Source organism: Jaculus jaculus, unplaced genomic scaffold, assembly GCF_020740685.1.
Source record: "Jaculus jaculus isolate mJacJac1 unplaced genomic scaffold, mJacJac1.mat.Y.cur mat_scaffold_36_1_2353498_arrow_ctg1, whole genome shotgun sequence".
Classification (NCBI taxonomy): domain Eukaryota; kingdom Metazoa; phylum Chordata; class Mammalia; order Rodentia; family Dipodidae; genus Jaculus; species Jaculus jaculus.
In genome coordinates this window covers 2,096,010-2,116,496 of record NW_025423492.1, presented here as the reverse complement: position 1 = coordinate 2,116,496, position 20,487 = coordinate 2,096,010, and the positions used below count along the sequence as shown (strand labels likewise).

General features: G+C 43.2%; 1 long non-coding RNA gene across 2 annotated transcripts in view; it reads right to left on the bottom strand.

The window, feature by feature from the left end:
• The window catches only part of LOC123457330, a 45,594-nt gene extending 28,475 nt beyond the window's left edge, over positions 1-17,119 (bottom strand). Inside the window, exon 1 of one of the 2 annotated variants that reach the window (XR_006634998.1) lies at positions 16,948-17,119. This is a non-coding gene — a long non-coding RNA (uncharacterized LOC123457330). Of the gene's footprint in view, positions 1-16,775; positions 16,867-16,947 lie in introns of those variants that run through there. The other variant, XR_006634997.1, reaches the window with a different exon arrangement.
• Positions 17,120-20,487: the final 3,368 nt, after the last annotated feature.

Here is a 20,487-nt window from a genome sequence, read left to right as displayed (position 1 = left end):
GGTAAGCCAGGACAGGCAATAGAGAATGCCAGGGCAGGACAGGCAGAAGGGAAGATAATGAAGATGGCAAGGCAGAGCAGGCAGAAAGCAAAGGGGAAGAACAGGACAGGTCATGCATGATGGGCTGTGATTTAGGGCCAGGAACAATTCAAGGCAAGGAAGACAGCAAGGCCAAGAGAGACAAGGGGAGTCAGGAAGAGCAAACCAGACCAAGCCTGGGGCAAGGCATGATCCAGAAAGTTCAGAAGGAATACATGTTCAAATTTGGCCAGGGTAACCCATGCTGAAGCAAGGGAGATCACAGACTTCAAATGGACCAAAGACCTTGATGTAAGAGCTTAATCTCATAAATATATATAGAAAAAAAAATACTTCCAGATGCAGCTCTAGAGAAGGACATTCTGAATAGGACCCCAGTTGACCAGGAAAGAAGGCAACTGACAAATAGGACCTCATGAGATTTAACAGCTATTTTACAACTAAGGAACCATCATGCAAGTTCATAGGTGGCATGCTGCCCATTTGATATTTACCTCACTGCCTGGCCTGCCTCTCTGTGCTGCCAGAGAAGGGCCACCAGAGATGGTCACACTCTCCAGCACATTCCATAACCCTGGCCATTAACCAGTCTACTCATGGACCAGGTGAGTGCTCCCCTTCCTGGGTCCATTTAATCCCTGGGGTACAACCCTGACCCCCATACACTCAGATTGAGAATCAGTCAAATTTGGCACTGATTCACCCCATGCCTTCAATTCTGTACCACCCTTGACTGGTGCTCACTGCAGTCACCAGCCCAGGGCACTGATAAGATGACCCAGGGTCCAGGTCAGTGTGCTACACTTATGTGCACACTCAGTCTCATGTGTACAACCCCAACTTGTGCACACTGAGACAGGGGGTCAGGCCCATTAGCACTGCACAAGAGCTCTGCCCTATGTAGGGAATCCAAAGCCAGTCACTTTCCCTAGTCTGGATCTTCATGGAGACTGCACATTAATAAAACTCTGCTCATGTTCCAGTGTGTTCTTCCCAGACATGTGGACTGACCATAAACCCACACTCACCCAAATCAAGACTCCCCAGGCCATGAAACATGGGCTATGCAAGAGTTGTTGAATTGTCAGCAAGACAAAGAACTATCTGTAGATGAGCAAAACTCAGTGCAAAACAAGTTTGCACAAGAAACCAAGGCAAGATACGCCCAATAAGAAAGCCTAGTCCCATAGTGGAACTCTCACTAGGACCCATGTACACCACATGGACAAAGTGGTGTATGTTTCTAGAATTTTTTTTTCCCAATGGCTAGAAGCCCTGATGTTCCCAGTATCCACTGCCTCCACATCAAATAAATAAAAAAGTAACAAAAATTTAATAACTACTTAGAAAAATCTCCAAAGAATTCAAAAGGGCAATTACCATAAGCATACTTGACAAGTTTAATGAAGCCATGAACAAATGGATGAATGAAATGAAAGAGAAACAGCAAATACACCTTAACAGACAGCTGAGTAAAATGCAGCAGGATCAAGAAGAACTGAGTAGAAGACTGAATAAAACAAATGAGAATCAAAAAATGGGTGGTTGTTTTTCATGGACTTCCAGGTAAGATGGCAGCATAGGAGCCACACCAAACCAACCTAGGGAGGGATTTAAGAAAAACCCCAGAAAAATACAGTCTTCTTCTGAAAAGTGAAGGAGTATAGGTTATTTTAAGACACAGCGGAGAAGCCGGGGAGACCAAGACCCACCAGAAAGGAGGAAAACGGCCAGAATCCCACTGAGGTGCTTGCAACCTGTGATCTGTGCAACACCCAGCACTGTCCCACCAGGCACGCCAGGCAGCAGGAGCAGAGACCAGGAAACAGGTTTTTCAACTTCATTAGCCTTCTTGCCAAGTTAAGAAATCTGAAGAAAAGACAGCTGAGCTCAACTAAAGAGCAAATATGCGAACAACTCCAGAAGTCTGAACACTCCCATGCCCCACCATCAGATCCTAAACCTCCAGCATTCAGCCCCCAGTGGCAGCGCAACCAGCAGAGCCCATCAGAGGTACAGCTGCACACACAGCACAACACGGAGGGATCTAGGTGGGCACTCAGCATTAGTGACACTGGAAGCCACCCCAGAAGGTAATGAGGCCGACAAAAATAAAGAAATAAATAAAATAAAAACAGGTCTGCACTGCAAAAGCTAATTTCTCTTTTCTTGTTAGGGCAGGTTATGGGGTATATAGTCTTTGTTGGCTATACCATTTTCAAATAACATGTATTTGGTAGTTGAATATTGTCACCTTTGAGATTATATATATATATATATATATGAGGATATATATATATATATATCCTTTGTTTCTTGTTTCCTGCTTCTGCCATTACTGGGGGCAGGGTCTGGTCCAGATCCAGATTGACCTGGAAATTAACTCAGAACAGACCTCTCTACCACCCAGCTGACAAGACTAAGAGTGTAGAACAGCACACACTCTTAGGGATTTTGACTTTATAGGACTATCTGTTTTAGTCCCAACAATTGCATACTTTGTGCTCATTTTTATTGATTGTGTATTTTACTCAGTTGAAGATTAGAATTTGCAAGTAAATTATTCCACCATAGGACTACTTCTCTGACTTGACTGGGGGACAAGAGCTACATCTGGCACCTTGAACTCATATCCTGAGTGCCGGAGATGGCAAGCATGCCATTTCAGGACCATGAGGAATCGAGTGCTGAAGAGCTGCTTGACATAGTTCCAGCCTAGCTGGCTCTTCCTTGAAGTTCAATGTGGCCCCTCTATAGAAAAATCTTTGGCTCTCTATGCTACAGAAATATGTGGTTTTCTGTATAATGTTTGTCTTTCTCTGTCTTTCAGTTGGTGTCCCAATCTCTAAATTTACTTTTCCAGTAAAAATTGGTGTTGGTAAAGTGTTGGTCAATGTATCTGAAAGAGGCTCTGGCATAGAATTGGAAAAACAAGAAAATGGGTCAAAGATAAATGTTTTCTTTAAAGGCCTTAAAGAAAGTCAGGCATGGAGTACAGTACACTTAGGAGGAAACAATGAACTTCCTGGAACAATGTAAACATTGTTATATGACTAATTTTTCTAAATGGTGACAATTGCAATTGACTCTTTACCAGGAATCCTTACAGAAAAACAACCAAAGTCAGAAATAGTTCAATTGGGGGAACAAAGTCTAAGTATTGGAGGGACGTGAAAAGGAAAATTCAAAATAAATAATTAAAGGATAAATGGATCTGCTGGATCATTGATACATGATGGGAAGCCCCATTTGGGGTTGTTTTATCTCTCACCTTTAATAGAGTAATTGAAAGTAGAAGTCCAGGAAATCACAACTGTTTGACCGCCCATACATGGGGAAAATGTGAAAACAGTTAATCATTACAGGAGCCTGATGACTTTACTTGAGGTGAATAGTTATGGGATTGTTTTATGATAAGGAATAACAAAAAGTTTCTATGAATTCTGTGAAATTGTACCTTTCTTGAAGTTTGTTCTTGCATGATGTGATCAGAAAATAAAAGACTGAGACTAAGAGCTGTGGCAGCAGAGAAGCAGAGAAATATAGAAACATGGAAGTATAGAAACAGGGAAAAACAGAAAAAAAGACATAAAAATAGAAAAAGAAAAAATAGAAAAATAGAAAGAGAAAAATAAAAAAAAATTAAAACAAAAAAAGGAGGCAGAGAGAAAAAGATAGAAAAACTCAGCTGCCTTCAGCATTAGCCGGTCAGCTTGCACCACAACTTGACTTCGAGTCATTATTTCACAGCTCCCTTTCACACCTTTCTTCGGGGACCCTCCTTCAAGCCAGGGCTGGACCACGGCACCTGAGGATATATAGAGGTGGATTGCCATGTCTGGGAACACTGCAGATAAGTACAAAACCTAAGTGTCAAATCAATTCAGTATGCAAAAGTCACTACAATATAATACAAGAAAGTCAAAGAATCAAGACAATACAGTCTCACCACAAACTATAAATTCATCACAAATGATCACCAATGAGACTATTTTAGATGAAATGCTTGACAAAGATTTCAAGAAAATTGTGGTATCTATGCTCAAAGAAATCAGAGAAGAAATGAAGGGAATCAAAGAAGAAAACAAAGGAATTAAAGAAGAAAACAAACTTCTGAAAGAGAACACAGGAAACCAGCTTAATGAAATAAAGAGGTCATTATAAGACATGGGTAAGGAAATAAAAATACTGAAAAAAAATTAGGCTGAAATCCTGGCTCTGAAGAATACAGTCAATGAAATAAAAAACTCTGGCAAAGTCTCACCAGTAGAAGGGATGAAGGAGAGAATAAAATATCTAAACTAGACCAGGTAGCAGATCTAATACAGTTCAACAAAGAGAAAAACAAGCTAATAGGGAGTTATGAATGGGAATTTCAAGATATCTGGGACACTATGAAAAGATCAAACATAAGAATTCAGGATATAACAGAAGGAGAAGAATTGCAATCCAGAGGCTTAGTAGGTGTTTTCAACAAAATCATAGGAAATTTTCCCCAAATTGGGGGGAAAAAATGCCAATGCAGATACAAGGTGCTTTTAGAACACCAAGCCTGGAAAGAAGTTCTCCTTGCCATGTTTTGATTAAATTACTTAACACACAAACCAAAGAAAATATATTGAAAGCAGTTAGAGAGAAAAAGCAAATCACCTACAAAGGCAAGACCATTGGAATAACTGCAGATTACTCAATACACAAACTTTAAATCCAGAAGGGCTTGGAATAATGTATTCCAAGTTCTGAAAGATAACAACTGTCAACCAAGACTACTTTATCCTGCAAAGTTATCTATCTAAACTGATGGAGTAATAAGGACATTCCACAACAAAAACAGGCTAAAGGAATTTATGACAACTAAACCAGTTCTACAGAAAATACTTGAAGGAATTCTTAATGCTGAAGAGAAAGCAAAACACACACAGGAGGAATAGAAAAAAAATAAACCACACTCAAATAACACTTAAAACAAATGAGTAAAAGGAGAAACTACAAAATAAGAAGAATGGCGAGAATAAATGAACACCCTTCAATAATAACTCTTAATATCAATGACCTCAATGTACCATTCAAAATACACAGGTTTGCAGACTGGATTAAAAGGCAGGATCCTGCCATTTGTTGCCTCCAGGAAACACATATCCAAAATACTTTAGTCGTTCCCATAGAGACTCCCAATTGACCATGTTTGTTGTTATTCTAGTCACAAAACCTAGGAAATAAAATCAGCCCAGATGCCTATCAGCTGATGATTAGATAATGAAGATGTGGTACATATACACCATAGAGTTGTACTCAGTGGTAAGAAAAAAGAACTTATAATATTGGCAATAAAATAGAAGGATCTTGAAAAAGTTCTACTAAGTAAGGTTACATAGGCTTAGAAAGAAATATGTCCCATGTTCTTGCTTATATGCAGATCCTAACATGGAAACTTTTCGTTTACTTATAAGTTGTAGTAAACTTCAGTAATAGTGGTAAGGAAGCTAGAATAAAGGTTGAAAAGAGAAAAAGCAGGGAGGGATCAGAGGAGTTGTTGCAGTCCGGGTTCACATTGCTGGTAGAAATCAAGAGGAGCTTCTGGGAAAAAGAGATTTATTTTGGCTTACAGGCTCGAGGGGAAGCTCCATGATGGCAGGGAAAAACAATGGCATGAGAAGAGGGTGAACATCACCCCTGGTCAACATAAGGTGGACCACAACAACAGGAGGGTGTGCCAAACACTGGCATGGGGAAACTGGCTATAAAGCCCATAATGCCGCCCCCAACAATACACTCCCTCCAGGAGGCATTAATTCCCAAATCTCCATCAGCTGGGGAGCTAGCATTCACAACACTTAAGTTTATGGGGGACACCTGAATCAAACCACCATGTTCTGCCCCTGGCCCCTATAAACTGATATCCACACATGATGTAAAATACAATGCATTCATTCTGACTTTAAAAGTCCCCATAGTTTTTATCAATCCCAATGATGTTCATACATCTCCATAGTCCAAGATCTTTTAACTGAACCATAATACCAAAAAAATAACCTCAAAAAACCCATAATGGCACAGAATAAATATTCACACTGCAGTAGATGGCATTGAGAATAGCAAAGAAACATTCAACCAATACAAGATTTAAAACAACCAGGGTAAACATCAAACTCTGTACCTTCAAGTCCAGCAACTCTAGCCAGTGACAAATCTTTAAGTCCAATAATTCTAACCAGCAACAAGTCTCTGGCATTCCAATTCTGCCCCTCCAGCTAGGCTACTCACAGTCCTGGGAAACTTCATCGGGGCCGGCAGCTCTCCTCGGCAGCCATCTCATGGTCCCGGCATCTCCACTGAGTCTCCACATACAAGCCACGGTTCATCCTCATGGCCCCATGGGGTCTCTATGCAGGCAACCAGCAAACCTGCTTCACACTGCCCATGGCCATTTCCAAAACACAAGACCATGTTGCAAACTCAATGACCCTCTTTCCAGCATTTCTTATACTCCACAATACCAGGTGGGGTGCCAATTTGTTAATCCAGGGGGTAATAAAGCAGACTTTGAAGAACAGGACACTCCTTGAGCACTCAGGCCCTTTCAAGAGTCTGCATTCTTCTTGTTACCCCAGCGCAGGTCAGCTAGCCTACTCTCAAAGGTTGTAATCTTTCAGTTGCAGCTGAACGGGCAACAGTTCACCCAAAGATTTTTCTTTCTGTGCCATATCCCTCTGCATACACCAGTTCATTTCTATGCAAAGCAACCCTGCACAACTTCTCAGGACATGGGCATAAGTGCAAACTTCTCACACAGACTGCTAGCCCAGTCCAAGCAAAGCTCTTTCTCACCCTCATAAGCCAAACCTCACAGTCCATAGTTCTTACTGCCTTCGGGTCTTTGAGCTCTGACCAGATTAGTCCATCAAGCTGTACTTACAGCACTGCAAGGCATCTCTTAGGCCAAGGTTTCAACTCCTTCCATGTTCCTCTTGAAAATCAGCTCCAAAAGGCCAAAGCCACATAGTCAGGTGTCTGGCAGCAATCCCACTCCTCGGTACCACTTTACTGTTGCAGTCTGGGTTCACATTGCTGGTAGAAATCACCCAAACAAGAGCAGCTTCTGGGAAAATGAGATTTATTTGGGCTTACAGGCTCAAGCTGAAGCTCCACGATGGCAGGGGAAAATGATGGCATGAGCAGAGGGTGGACATCACCCCCTGGCCAAGATAAGGTAGACCACAGTAACAGGAGGGTGTGCCAAACACTGGCATGGGGAAACTAGCTATAAAGCCCATAAGCCCGCCCCCAACAATACACTCCCTCCAAGAGGCATTAATTCCCAAATATCTATCAGCTGGGGAGCTAGCATTCACAACACCTAAGTTTATGGGGGACACCTGAATCAAACCACCAAAGGAGTACAAAACTAGGGAGGCAATTAAAAGGACAGAATACAAAAGGGTTGGGTGAACATGGAGGGGAATGGGTAAAGAAGGGAAGAAGAAGAAATCTACAAAACTAATGATGAAACCTTCCTCAGAAAAGTAAAAGAATGTTCTTTAAAAAATGACAGGGATAGTTTGGGCACAAGTCCCTAAAAGCACAGAATCTTGCTGGTAAATACCAGTGCCAAAATGAGATTACTCCACACAGGGAACTATTAGTCAGGGAGGCCCATGAGGCCACAAAAGTAATTTTGACCATTGGAAAAGTGCTTGGGTTACCCACCAGAAAGGCCTGTTGCTTAAGACAACATAGGCTACAGTTATGTGAACTGAATGGATAAAAGTCACTAAATAGTGTGAACAAGTAATGAATCCTATAAAGTACAAAATCATCTTGCTAAGACAAAATGTATACACTAGTGTAAAATTGGCACAGAGGCTATGGGGGTAATCAACTGCTCTCTGACTGGATATGAGGACAGATCAGTGTAAGGGAGTTTATACTTGAATTAAGAGTCAAGTTAGAGCCTATAGCTTAGAAATTTAGAGACCATAGAGGAAAGCTCCCACTGTACTTTGGCTAAAAGGAGAGGTAATGCCCATCAAAAGTCTACAAAATGCCTACATTTATACCCTATGATCCCTTCTGCCCTCAAACTCAGCTTTTTACAGATGGCAACAAATGAAGGGGAGACCCAAGACTTATTAGTGTGACAAGAAAAGAAAGCCAATTACTTAGCACAAGATGAGTCATCTCTATCACATCTGACAGGGCCCAGAAAACATTACAGAGGAAGTGTTGGATGAAGTATGAGTGCTGCTCTCATTGCTAGCCCAGAACCTCCTACTGGGATATGGGAGTAGGTAGTGAGGATTCTCAAAATGTGTCAAAGCAGAAAAATCAGGGGATGCTTAGGTTTTAACAGTAAAGGAGACTTGTATCAAGTCCTCCAAGGCTCAGGTAACATTGCAGAAGAGGCAGAAGGAATGTAAGAGCCACAGGGTGAGAAAGTGTATGTATTTTGAGGCATTGTAGACAGAGACTGAATGGTGCATTAATGAGCCCACAATGCTGTCTGATAATCTCATTGAGGAGGGCCCTCCATGAAATGGGATTGAGGAGGGAACACAATTAATCCAATGGGAAATGACCACTTTGCAATATGCTTATATATTAAATAGTTCAATTAAAAATATGAAAAGAGAAGCCGGGCGTGGTGACTCACGCCTTTAATCCCAGCACTCGGGTGGCAGAGGTAGGAGGATCACCGAGAGTTCGAGGCCACCCTGAGACTACATAGTAAATTCCACATCAGCCTGAGCCAGAGTGAGACCCTACCTCGAAAAACCAAAAAAAAAAATAAAAAGAAAAAAAAAGAAAAAGAAAGAAAGAAAAGAGAGTCAGGAATGGGATGGAAGAGAGGAGGGGTGGGAGAAGGCTTAATCAAATTTTTTAATATATTTTGAGTGCTGGAAAGATGTCTTAGTGGTTAAAGCATTTGCCTGTAAGCCAAAGAACTCATGTTTGAATTTCCATGTGCCACAAAGCCACATACAGTGCCTCAGTTGTGCAATGTTGCACATGCACACAAGAGGGTGCATGTGTCTGGATTTGTTCACAGTAGCTGAAAGCCCTGACACACCCATTCACACTGTGTCTCTCCCCCTCTCTCTCTCTCTCTCTCTCTCTCTCTCTCTCTCTCTCTCTCCAACTTTCTCTGTCTCTCTCAACAAATTTAAAAAGGTTATGAATAAGCTATATATAAACCTACTTCTCCACTAGCACATCTATATATGAGCAATTTGGTTGGGTCAGTAGTTTCCTATGAAGGTACACATGGTGTGCTGAGCCAAAGATTACTATTAGAAACGCTTCAGTACCTGGAGTTGGATAATTTCTAGTGAGTTTTTTTTTTTTTTTTTTTTTTTTTTTTTTTTGCCAGGGAAGTGTCTGATGACTCCCCCGCCCCCACCGCCAGCACAGCAGGCTATGGCCAAGGTCTGTGGTTGCCCACCATAATTAGGAGGCAAGATCCTACTGCTGAAGGCTCGATAAGCCTGTGCTGCACATAACTGAGAAACGCAGCTGCAGCTGACGTGAAAGACTTTTCTCTGTTGACTAGCTGTCAGGATGCTGGAAAGAGCTATGCACCTTGTTGGCGGAGAACTCATCAATGGTCTTATCCAACAGTGGACTCTGCAATCTTGATGACTGGCCAGGCAGGGCAAATGTACAACTGGTGCAATGGTGGCATATCTATTATGGGTGAGCCAACTGGTCTCTAATTGGACTTGAAAAATGTTCTAAGAGAAAGAATTCATGGCTAGTACTGAAAACTTAGTAAAAATCTACTGCTGGGAAGGACACAAATGCTTGAGGCAAAATTACTACTATTATCAGGTTAAATAGATATATTTTACTACCTTATGCTCTCTAGATATGTACCTTTATGTCCACATATTAGTGCTACTCTCACTTTTGGTTAGAGACACTTTTCTTTTCAGAGGGTGGTGACCACTGGGATGACTCAAATCTTACCAACATGATGAGAAGAAGTGACACTGGGTAGTTCAGTACTAAATGAAACATCTCTACCTCACCCTCCAAGGCTCAGGGACCACTGCACAAAGTATGGCAGAAAGAATTGAAGAGCCTACTGCCTACTATGCGGCCTTCCAGAATTAAAGTGGTTGTAATGTTCATGGCCTCACAGTGGTTGATGCTACCTGAATAAGACCTGCATAATAAGAGGAAAACAATTACTACATTAAAATAGCAGAGAGACTTGTTGGAAAAGAGATTCAGTGGAAGGGATATTTGGAAACGTGAATAGAAGGGTTTGTGAGAGGAAGCTGTGACCATATTGTCTACTTGTATGGAAATTGTTAATAAAAAATTTAAAAAGACAAAAAATAGGCAACATACATAATGGAAGAAAATGTCATCCTATTGAAAATTTGACTATGATATGTAAAGAACTCAGAAAAAGAAATAGAAAATCAAACAATGAATATAAATGGGATAGGGAACTGAATGGAGAGATCTTAAAATAAGAAATACAAATGGGCATAAATATTTCAAAAAGCATTGCACATTTAGCCATCAGGGAAATGCAAATTAAAATGACTTGTGGTCTGGAGAGAGTTGTAAATGATTGCTCTCTGACTCCATTTGAGGTTTACTACATGAGAGTGAATCTATGCCTAACAATAAAAATCTATGCAAAACATCTGTGATTTGGGGCTAGAGAGATGGGTTAGTGGTTAAGGTACTTGGATGTGAAGCCTAGGGATTCAAGTTTGTATCCCCATTACCCATGTAAGCCAGATTCACTAGGTTATCTCCTTTGTCTGGTGCTAACTTTACACTCTGTTGGAGAACCTGCTTCTCTTTTTCAATAGATGCAGATCCTAAGGAGAGAGCCACCCCATCATACCTCAAAAGGGCTCCAGCTGAAACTAAGAACAATTGGCGGCGGCTGCGGGCCGGGACATGTTGACATCTGGCGAGTCCGAGGGCCGAGGGATCCCCGCACGAGTCGAAGCGAGGGCTCAGTGGCTGCGATGCGCCCGGGGCTCGCCAGACGCCGGGCTCCGCCATGGAAGCGCACCGGGTCGTCGCCGGGATGTCCGAGCGCCGGCCCGGCTCCCCGGAGCGCGGTGCGTGGGTAGGGGCGCCCTGCCGCCCACGACCCCCGCCCAGCGCCCAACATGTGGCACAACGTGGGCCTGACCTTGCTGGTGTTCACGGCCACACTGCTCATCCTCCTGCTGCTGATGGTGTGCGGCTGGTATTTGGTATGGCATCTAATTTTGTCTAAATTCAAGTTCCTACGGGAGTTGGTGGGAGACCCAGGATCCCAGGAAGGAGACCAGGAGCCCGCAGGGTCTGAGGTGGAGGAGGACAACTCGGGGTCTCCGCGCAGGATGAGGCCCGCCCAGCATGGCTTGTCCTGTTGGGGTGTGAGCAAGCCTCTGTCTGCAGAGATGTGGCTTTGGAATTGAGGAACGTTTGTGATTGGATTTATATCCAGTTCAGAAACAAAAGATTTCTATGTAAGCCATCTAAAAACAAAGGGAATTAAAACCAAATCTGACCATTGCAAACTTCATCTTGAAGGTGGTGTCACCTTGCTGGGTCTCTAGTTTGTGCAGTTAATTTTTTGGCTCTTGGTCTTATTTTGTCAGTTCAAGTTCTGTATGTTTTTAACCTTTGGTTCTCAAGACCTGGCCATCACTCGTGCTCTGGAGGTGTGGGAGTATGTTTGATACCTCATTCTTCATGCTAACAGGTTTTGTTTGTGGTCCCCTGGCTCCGTTCCACGCTTTCTTCTCAATGAACTCCTCCACAGCCTGTGGGGCCCTCTGGAAATACTGAAAGGGAAGTTACAGGACAGAGCCTTTGTTGATGCGTTTGCTGGGAGAAGTTGCCCAGCAGTTGAGAGTTGGCACAATCCTGTCTTGCTTTCCTTACTGGATACAGTGTGATGACCGGGCATAAGAACCAGTGACATCATTTCTAGTATTGAACTCATGTACTGCCTAAATACCTCCTTTAGATGGTCAGGATCAAAGCATCCCAGTACTGAGGGCGTTCACATTCAGTTTTTCCGTAGTCCAATATTTTGAGCTTTTTATTTGTGTTTATGGTGATACTTAATGTTTAGATGATAGTAGTTTTTGTGTTTTTAAACTGAGATGCAGGTGAGCTACCTGTTGTCAGTATTAAAGAATGTGGCTAATACAGCTCTCCCCTGAAATCCTTAGCAACGCCCATGCAGACCCCTGTAAAGCTGTATGTGTTGGACATTATTTACCAGCACTTCTGTTTCTGGCACATCTAATTTGATAGAGCTTTAACGTTCTGCTGATGCTGGGAAGCCTTGCCCAGAAGCGTTAGTGACTCACCCATCATTGCTTCGCTCCTGGAAAGAGCAGAGTCCCTCCTTCCTGGTCCATTGTAGTGTTTTGTAGCTGAGCTCACCAGAAGCACATCAAGGCCACATTCAGACTCAGTGAGAAGCGGGCTTTTCTGCAGTGAGTTGTTCAAGTTGAAAAGGCTCTGAGTATTAAGAGAGACAAATATGAGAATCTAGCCTGAGCTCTTTCAGCCGTGATTAATGGTGACCAGGTATGCCATCTCTTTGAGGACTGTTTCTGAGACTGAGGACCCAGCTAAGTAGATGGTCATTTCCTCCAGCCAGCTGCTCTCAAGCACATCTTTTCTTTTCTTTTCTTTTCTTTTCTTTTCTTTTCTTTTCTTTTCTTTTCTTTTCTTTTTTCTTTTTTGTGACCTCTGAAACTTTTTGTAAAAATTGTCAATGTGGTAGCACAGATTTAAAAGCCAAAAACATGACATATTTGTATAACACTGTGAGGTGTAAGTTATTTACTGGAAGACAGCTTTAGAATGGAATGGGTGTTCTTAATGGAGACAAATAGTTTTTGTATAAGGTAGCCACTTCACAGATACACTGACCTGTTTCTTTAGGCCTTAGAAATATTTCAAAATGATATTTTGCTGAGAGTTTTGAATTATCTAAAGAAGTAGATTCACAAAATTTACATCTAAAGTGTGTTGGAAGATCTGAAAGTATTTTTTTTCTTTTAAAAGCAACAATTTCTGAATTTATTGTAAGTCCATAATGTAATCTTTGTAAGTTTTTCTCAAAAGATATGTTTTACTGTAACCTGTCACTGATGTAAGTTGATTTTGGTAAACTAAGTGCTTTTACATTTGAAGTCGACGTCATAAAGCCAGTGAGTGGCCCTCAATGTTGTCGACTCTCAGGCAGCTACTAGAATAGGTTACGGCATCTAGAATTAGAGCGCCTTGTATTGTCTGCTTTTAAAGTGCCCTGGAGTTTTAAACTTGAAACATAAGTAACACATTATCTTGTCAGTAGAAGTGATGTTCTCCGTCTGTCAGTGTGTGTCTGGTCTATAGGACTATTGCAGTGTGAGCCTTCAAGTCAGTTCTATGCACAAACATTCACCAACCACTGCTGGGGTGGTTCCCCGGGGTCGCCCTGCTGTGCTCGATGCAAGCTCAGGCTGACCAGACAGGCCGCAAGGACAGACTAACTGCGCTCACAGAACCTCTGCCACCAGGGTCACATAGAGATGACCGCGTGGGGATCCGTGTTTGCTGCAAAACTGCTCACTTCTGCAAAGCTTCTGTGGCTGTGTGTTTAACTCTCAAACTTACAGAATACAGTAAGGTCAAAAAAGAAAAAAGAATAACTGGCAAAACAAGCAAGGGTGCTGTTTTCTTGGTGAAGCTGGTATCAGCAGAAGGGTGAAAGAGATCAACACAGAGAAAAATCAACTCCTACCAAATCAGAGATCCAGAGACACAGAGACTCCCAATACCTCATCACCGAAGCAGACCAAAAATGAAACCAACATGGCTCAGGGAAATTTTGCGGAAGAGGGGCAGAAAGAATGTCAGAGCCACACGTTGGGTCATGATATGCAGAGACATTTCTTCTACCCATAACTATGGGCTAAGTCCACAATGCATGAACCCGTATACCTCAACAAGGAGGGACCAGAGGGAGGCGGCAGGACATGGACGAGCCTAACAATGGTACCAACTTGACTATATTCACTGAATACAAAACTAATTAATTAAAAAAAAATTTTTAAAAAGAAAGTAACTATAAGAACCTTACTCAACAACATGACTTGTTATGGTGGTAGAAGCAGTAATTGTGCAACATTTAAGCTTAATTTTTAGAGGTTCAAATCTTCTCGTTGACATGAATAGATCTAATTAATACCACAGCACTATCTGTCCTCGCCTCAATCACCAACATGAACTACTGAAGTACACACAACTACAAAAAGGGTCCGGTGTTGTCACAGATCATGTGTGCTTCTCCAACCATATTCTGAGCCATAAATTATTTATTAAGAATTCCTTCGCCCAAACTCCTATTATGTCTCTTATTTATACTAGTTATGACCCTAGCTATAATTCTAGTACTTAGTTTATTGATCCCACTACCAATGCCCCAGCCACTTTCAGACATCAGTCTAGGAACTGTATTGATCTTGGCCACATCAAGTCTATCACTGTGTTCCATTCTATCAGTATCAATCTCTACATGTGCAAGATCACTTCAGCTGTAGCCCTGTCAATCTCATGTGAAGTGTCACTAGAGATCACCCTACTCTGTTCTCTTGTTGAATGGGTCATTTACTCTGTCCTCACTAATTCATACACAGGTTAAACATGCCTGATTTTACCTAACCGATCCTTAGCTATAATGTCTTTGGCAGAAACCAACCATGCCCTACATGATATGAGGGATGTCTGATGTAGTGTCTGGTTTTGATGTAGAATGAACTTCAGGCCCATTAAGACTATTTTTATTGTTGAATATATAAATATTATTCTTATAAATATCCTAGTACTATCTTGTTAAGTACTTTTTTAACTCCCTTATTCAAGAATCATTAATCCTAGATTTTATAAATAAATGTTAATCTTGTCATTTATATTTTTATGAATTTCAGCATCATACACAAGGTTCCAATATACTCAATTAAGGAAGGAATTATTTTAAAAAATTTCTGCCCCCTAGTATTAACACTTTGAATATTATATATATAAATACTTATTATAACATTTTATAATACCCTTTATATACAGAAATATGTTTGAAAAAAAAGAGTCACTTTAATCAGGCCATGGAGGCACATGCATTTAGCCCTGGCACTATGGAGGTTTAACCTGGTTGGTCACCATGAGTTTAAGGCCAGCCTGAGCTACAGTGAGACTCTGCCTCAATAACAAAAACAGAGTTACTTTCATAGAAGAAATCAAAGAGGATTAAGACTTTTTATTTCTAGAATGTTCAGATTTGAACCTATTCTTAAATATATCTACACTACAAAGTCTGCTATAAGTGGAATCAGATAACTAAGCTGGCAGGCCCATCCACTGAAACTGTTGGTTTATATCCTTCCTGCACACAGCAAAAATTTGAGTAATGTCTTCTATAACAACAGTAATCTAAGGGTCCCTATTCACCATCCTTAGCTATCATGCTATAGTTGTATGAGCAGGCTTTGAAATGCACAAGTTAGTAATTACCACAATTCTAATGATAATATAAAATTCCATCCCCACATAAGTAGCAGGGGAATATTTTCTGATACATGCAACCACCTCAATCCTCTTACCAGCCACTTGAATCAACTTTAAACATTCAAGGCCAGGGACTTTTGCATAAATCAGACAATGAAGTTATACCCGTGATCACAATGTTCACTATTGATGAAACTGGGCCTGTCACCATTCCACTTCTGAAAAGCAGAAGCACTCAAGAGATATCACTAACAGATGTTCAAACTATTGCCAGCAGAAACTAATACCCTCTAAGCCCTACAATTTATCTAAATTTATTGGTGGCTGAGGAGGATTAAATCAAACACAATCATGAAAAATTCCATTTTTTTTAAAGTACTTCTTTTTTAAATTTTATTTATTTATTTGACAGACACAGAGAGAAAGACAGATAGAGGAAAAGAGAGAGAACGGGCACGCCAGGGCTTCCAGCCTCTGCAAACGAACTCCAGACACGTGCACCCCCTTGTGCATCTGGCTAACGTGGGACCTGGGGAACCAAGCCTCGAACCGGGGTCCTTAGGCTTCACAGGCAAGCGCTTAACCGCTAAGCCATCTCTCCAGCCCCCATTTTTTTTTGGGTTTCTTTTTTTTTGTTTTTTGTTTTGAGGGAAGATTTCACTCTAGCCTAGGCAGAGCTGTATTTCACTATGAACTCAGGGTGATCCTCCTACCTCTGCCTCCCAAGTGCTCAGATTAAAGGCATGTGCCACCACACCCTGCTTGATAAACCCTAGTATTTGTATCTAACACTCATATATAATGAATAATAGTCATCATTATTTATGACATATCAATTATACTCTTTGACTTATTTATTTATAGTAACATCAGTAATATTTAGACTTACCATTAATTTCACTTTTACAACTGTATCTCCATCCCATATGTGCAATAAATCAGAAACTACAGTAATCTCTTCATTAATTTTATCAGTAGGTATATTACAACCATTGACATGATGACAGAAAAATCTCATATCACCATTAACTAATCTTATGTTAATAATTATCCTTGTATCTGTAGCATTCCGATTTCTCCAAGGCTCTGACTGCATATTCATCAGGAAGTGGCAGAGCCTAGTTATTGCATTTACAATGCAAGCTCCATTAAGGTCCCTAGGACACAGCACAAACACCAGCTCTAATAATGTCCCCACATGACATTCACCACTTTACCTGGCCTGGCCCTCACTTCCCAGGGCGCTGAATGGACACAGAAGAACGCAGACCTGTGCTTGGCCCCCTCCAGGTCAGCAGAGAACCTGGGGGTCCTCACCCAGGAGGCTCTGGACGGCCGCGGACAGACGGGGCGGCCCCAGCTGGTCCAACCCAGGGGGGCTGCGCGCACCTGTGAGGAGACGAAGGGCCGTTGTGTCCAGCCCCTGTCCATCCGTCCATCTGGTGTCTCCTGAGGGCAAAGGCCACGGACGTCGCAGGGCTCCAGTGCTCAGCCTCCTTCTCCCGCATCCAGCGGCAGCCTAGCTGGCTCGGGTTCTGGGTCCACAGGCGCAGGTCCCGCCCTGGGCGCGGCCCCGTCTCCAGAGAGACCTAAAGACCAGGAGCAGCCGCGCCTCCCACTGCGCTGACCTCACAGTGCAGCCGTAAGCTGTGCGCATGCGCGGCCACCCTTCTAATAGCCCCGCCTTCCAAATCCTGCCTCCCCCCCCCCCCCCCGCCCCCCGGCGTCCTCCGCGCATGAGCAGGACACTTTCTGAAACTTTTTTTTGAGAATGTTGAGACTGTTGGGGCTGGATAGAAGGCTCAGGGCTTAAATAAGTTGCCTGTAAGGCTCAGCCACACAAGTACGGTTGCAACTTTACCAGCTCTAGCCCGGCTTACCTGGAATTCACCATGTTCGCTCAGGGTGGCCTCAAATTCACGGAGACTCTCCTATCTCTGCCATCTGTCTGCTGGGATTAAAGGCATGCATCACCATGCCTGGCCTTAGTTTACAATTTTTAAATCATGACGTTTACATTGCATAAAACATTCAAGTATTGAGTGTAAAATATTTGTCATCTGTGTATATTTATTGTCATCAAGCACTTTTGCAGAAATGAAAACAATGAGAAATCAAAAGTGTATTCATAAGTGTGCAGGTGAAATAGTTGTGATGCTTTACCTATCTTGAAAAACCTCCAGGTCATCATCAGTGAGCCTTCCTTGGGAAGTGTACGTTTTTGTTTTTTTTTTTAATTTATTTGAGAGTGACAGACACAGAGAGAAAGACAGATAGAGGGAGAGAGAGAGAGAATGGGAGCGCCAGGGCTTCCAGCCTCTGCAAACGAACTCCAGACGCGTGCACCCCCTTGTGCATCTGGCTAACGTGGGACCTGGGGAACCGAGCCTCGAACCGGGGTCCTTAGGCTTCACAGGCAAGCGCTTAACCGCTAAGCCATCTCTGAAGCCCAAGTGTACGTTTTATTTCCTTTGTTGCCTAAATTACTCCGAGGAGAAAATTAATAATGCATGTAATTTTTCTGAAATGATCAGTTTAGTGATTCAAAGATGAGTAGAAAATAGTACCTTGTGTTGTTGATATCCATGAGGTTCTTCTAAAAATGGAAAGGAAGTGATTACATATGCAAAATGATACAACATATTGAGTATTCCTTAGTCGTAAAATAAGCTTTTAAGTGGCATGAGGTCCTACTTGTCAGTTGCCTTTTTTCTGGCAAGTGGGGTCCTATTCAGGAAGTCCTTCTCTACAGCTGCATCTGGAAGTATTTTCACTACTTTTTCTTATATGTGGTTATGGGATTCAAGTCTTACATCAAGATCTTTGATCCATTTGAAGTCTGTGATCTCCCTTGCTTCAGCATGGGTTGCCCCAGCCAAATTTGAACATGCATTCCTTGGGTCTTCCCGACTGTGCCTTGCCCCAGGCCTAGTTTGGTTTGCCCTTCCCATCCCCCCTTGTCTCTCTCAGCCTTGCTGCATTCCTTGCCTTGAATTGTACCTGGCATGAATCACAACCCATCACGCATGACCTATTCCGTGTTGCCTTCTGCGTGCTCTGCCTTGCCTTCCTCATCTTCCCCTCTGCCTGTCCTGTCCTGGCATTCCCCATTGCCTGTCCGGGTTTGCCATCTGCCTGTCCTTATCTTCTTCATTGATGTGAATTCCACCTTGCCTGACCATGCCTTGCCCTGACCTTGGCTGGCCCTCATCTTCCCTTAACTAGCCTCCTTGCTTTCCCCTGAATGCACCTAGTGCCTGTCTTTACTCACCTGCTTGCCTTCCACCCTGCCTGGCCTTGTGTTACCCCTGGCTTGGCCTGGCCTTCCATGAGGCCTTGCCTTGCTGTCCTTCCCTTCAGTCCCTTTGCTTTACACCTTGTCTGCTCTTGCCCGGCCTTGTCTTACCTCTATCCTTGCCTAGAATTGGCTTCTTCCTGTTCTTCCCTGCTGTGACTTGCCCCTTGGCCTTACCTCTTACTTATCCTAGCTTTTCAACTACCCTTTCCCCTACTCCCAACATGGCCTTGTTTTCCCTTTGCTTGGTGACCTCGTGTTGCCATACCCTTCTGCACTTGACTGGCTTCTGGCCTGGCCTGTCTTGGCTTCCCTTCCCTTTTGCCTACCTGGCATGCCTGGACTGACATTCAGCCTGGCCTGACCTTGCCTTCCTCCCTTCCTTGCCTGGCCATGCCTTCCCCTTGCTGGCCTCGTCTTGTCTTCCCCAGCCCTAGCCTGCCTTCTCCTCTTACTCTCCCTCAGGCCTGTGTTGCCTTACCCCGGCCTTCTGTCTGGACTTCATTCTCTTTGCCTTCCACATCGCATGGTCTTGGGACCTCTGTTTCTGTGCCTTGTCTCAAGTGTTGCCTTGTCTTCTCCTGAATGGATTTGCCTTCTGCCTTTCTTTTTCTTGTCTGGCCTGTTCTCCTGTCCCTTCATCTTTGCACTTGCCCGTCCTTCTCCCTTGTCTGACCATGCCTTCCTCCTGTCTTTCTTGGGCCTCCTTCCACCTGCCCTTGCCTTCCTTGTGTCTTGGTTTAGCCTTGGTTCCCCCTGTCCTGGATTCTCCTTTGTCTTCCTCCTGGCCTGGCTTTTTCTGGCTCCTGTTTTAATTTTCATGTTCCTTGTCTAGCTTCTTGCCTACCTTTCTCATTGCCTGTTCTCGTTTGGACTTCTCTTCTCCCTTGCCATGTCCAGCATTGCTTTTTCCCCTTTTGTTGCATTTCACCTGTCCTGGTCTCACATTCTCAGGTCCTAGACTGACTGTGTTTTCACCCTTGCCTGGTACTCCATATTTCCTGGCCTTTGCTGGCTGCAGCTTGCCTGACGTTCTTTGCTTTCCATCTTGCCTGGTCTCTCTTTTCCTTCCTGTGGCCTGGCCTGGCCTGGTTATTCACACAGACTGGGCCTGGCCTTGCCCATTCCTTTCCTCCCTCCTTTGCCAGGCCTAGCTTGCCTTCCTTTTGCCTGTCTTGGCCCATCCTTCTCGCTTGCCTGGTCAGCTTTGTTTTCTCATGGCCATCATACTTGGCCTTGGCCTGTTTTCACTTTTGCTTTGCCTGGCATTTTCCTTTTCCCTAAGTTTGCCTGGTCTGTCTTCCTCTTTGCCTCGCATCTCTTCCCCTCCCTGGGCTAGCCTTCTTCCTTGACCTCTTCCTGGCTTCCCCTCTGGCCATGACTGACTTCAATCCTGCCTTCACTCTGGATTTTCAACTTTTCTCATGACCTTGACTTCTGTCTTGACTTCACACTTGCCCATCTTCCCTGACAATTCACCCTTCTTTTTTCTTGGGTTTGACTGCATCTTGTCTTATCTTAGGCTTCAAAAGTCATTGCTTTCTCCTTGGTCACATGCCACCATACCTAGCCTTGCCATTTCCCTAGCCTTCCTTACCCTTGCCTGCCCTAGACCTCTACCTTGGTTTCCCCTG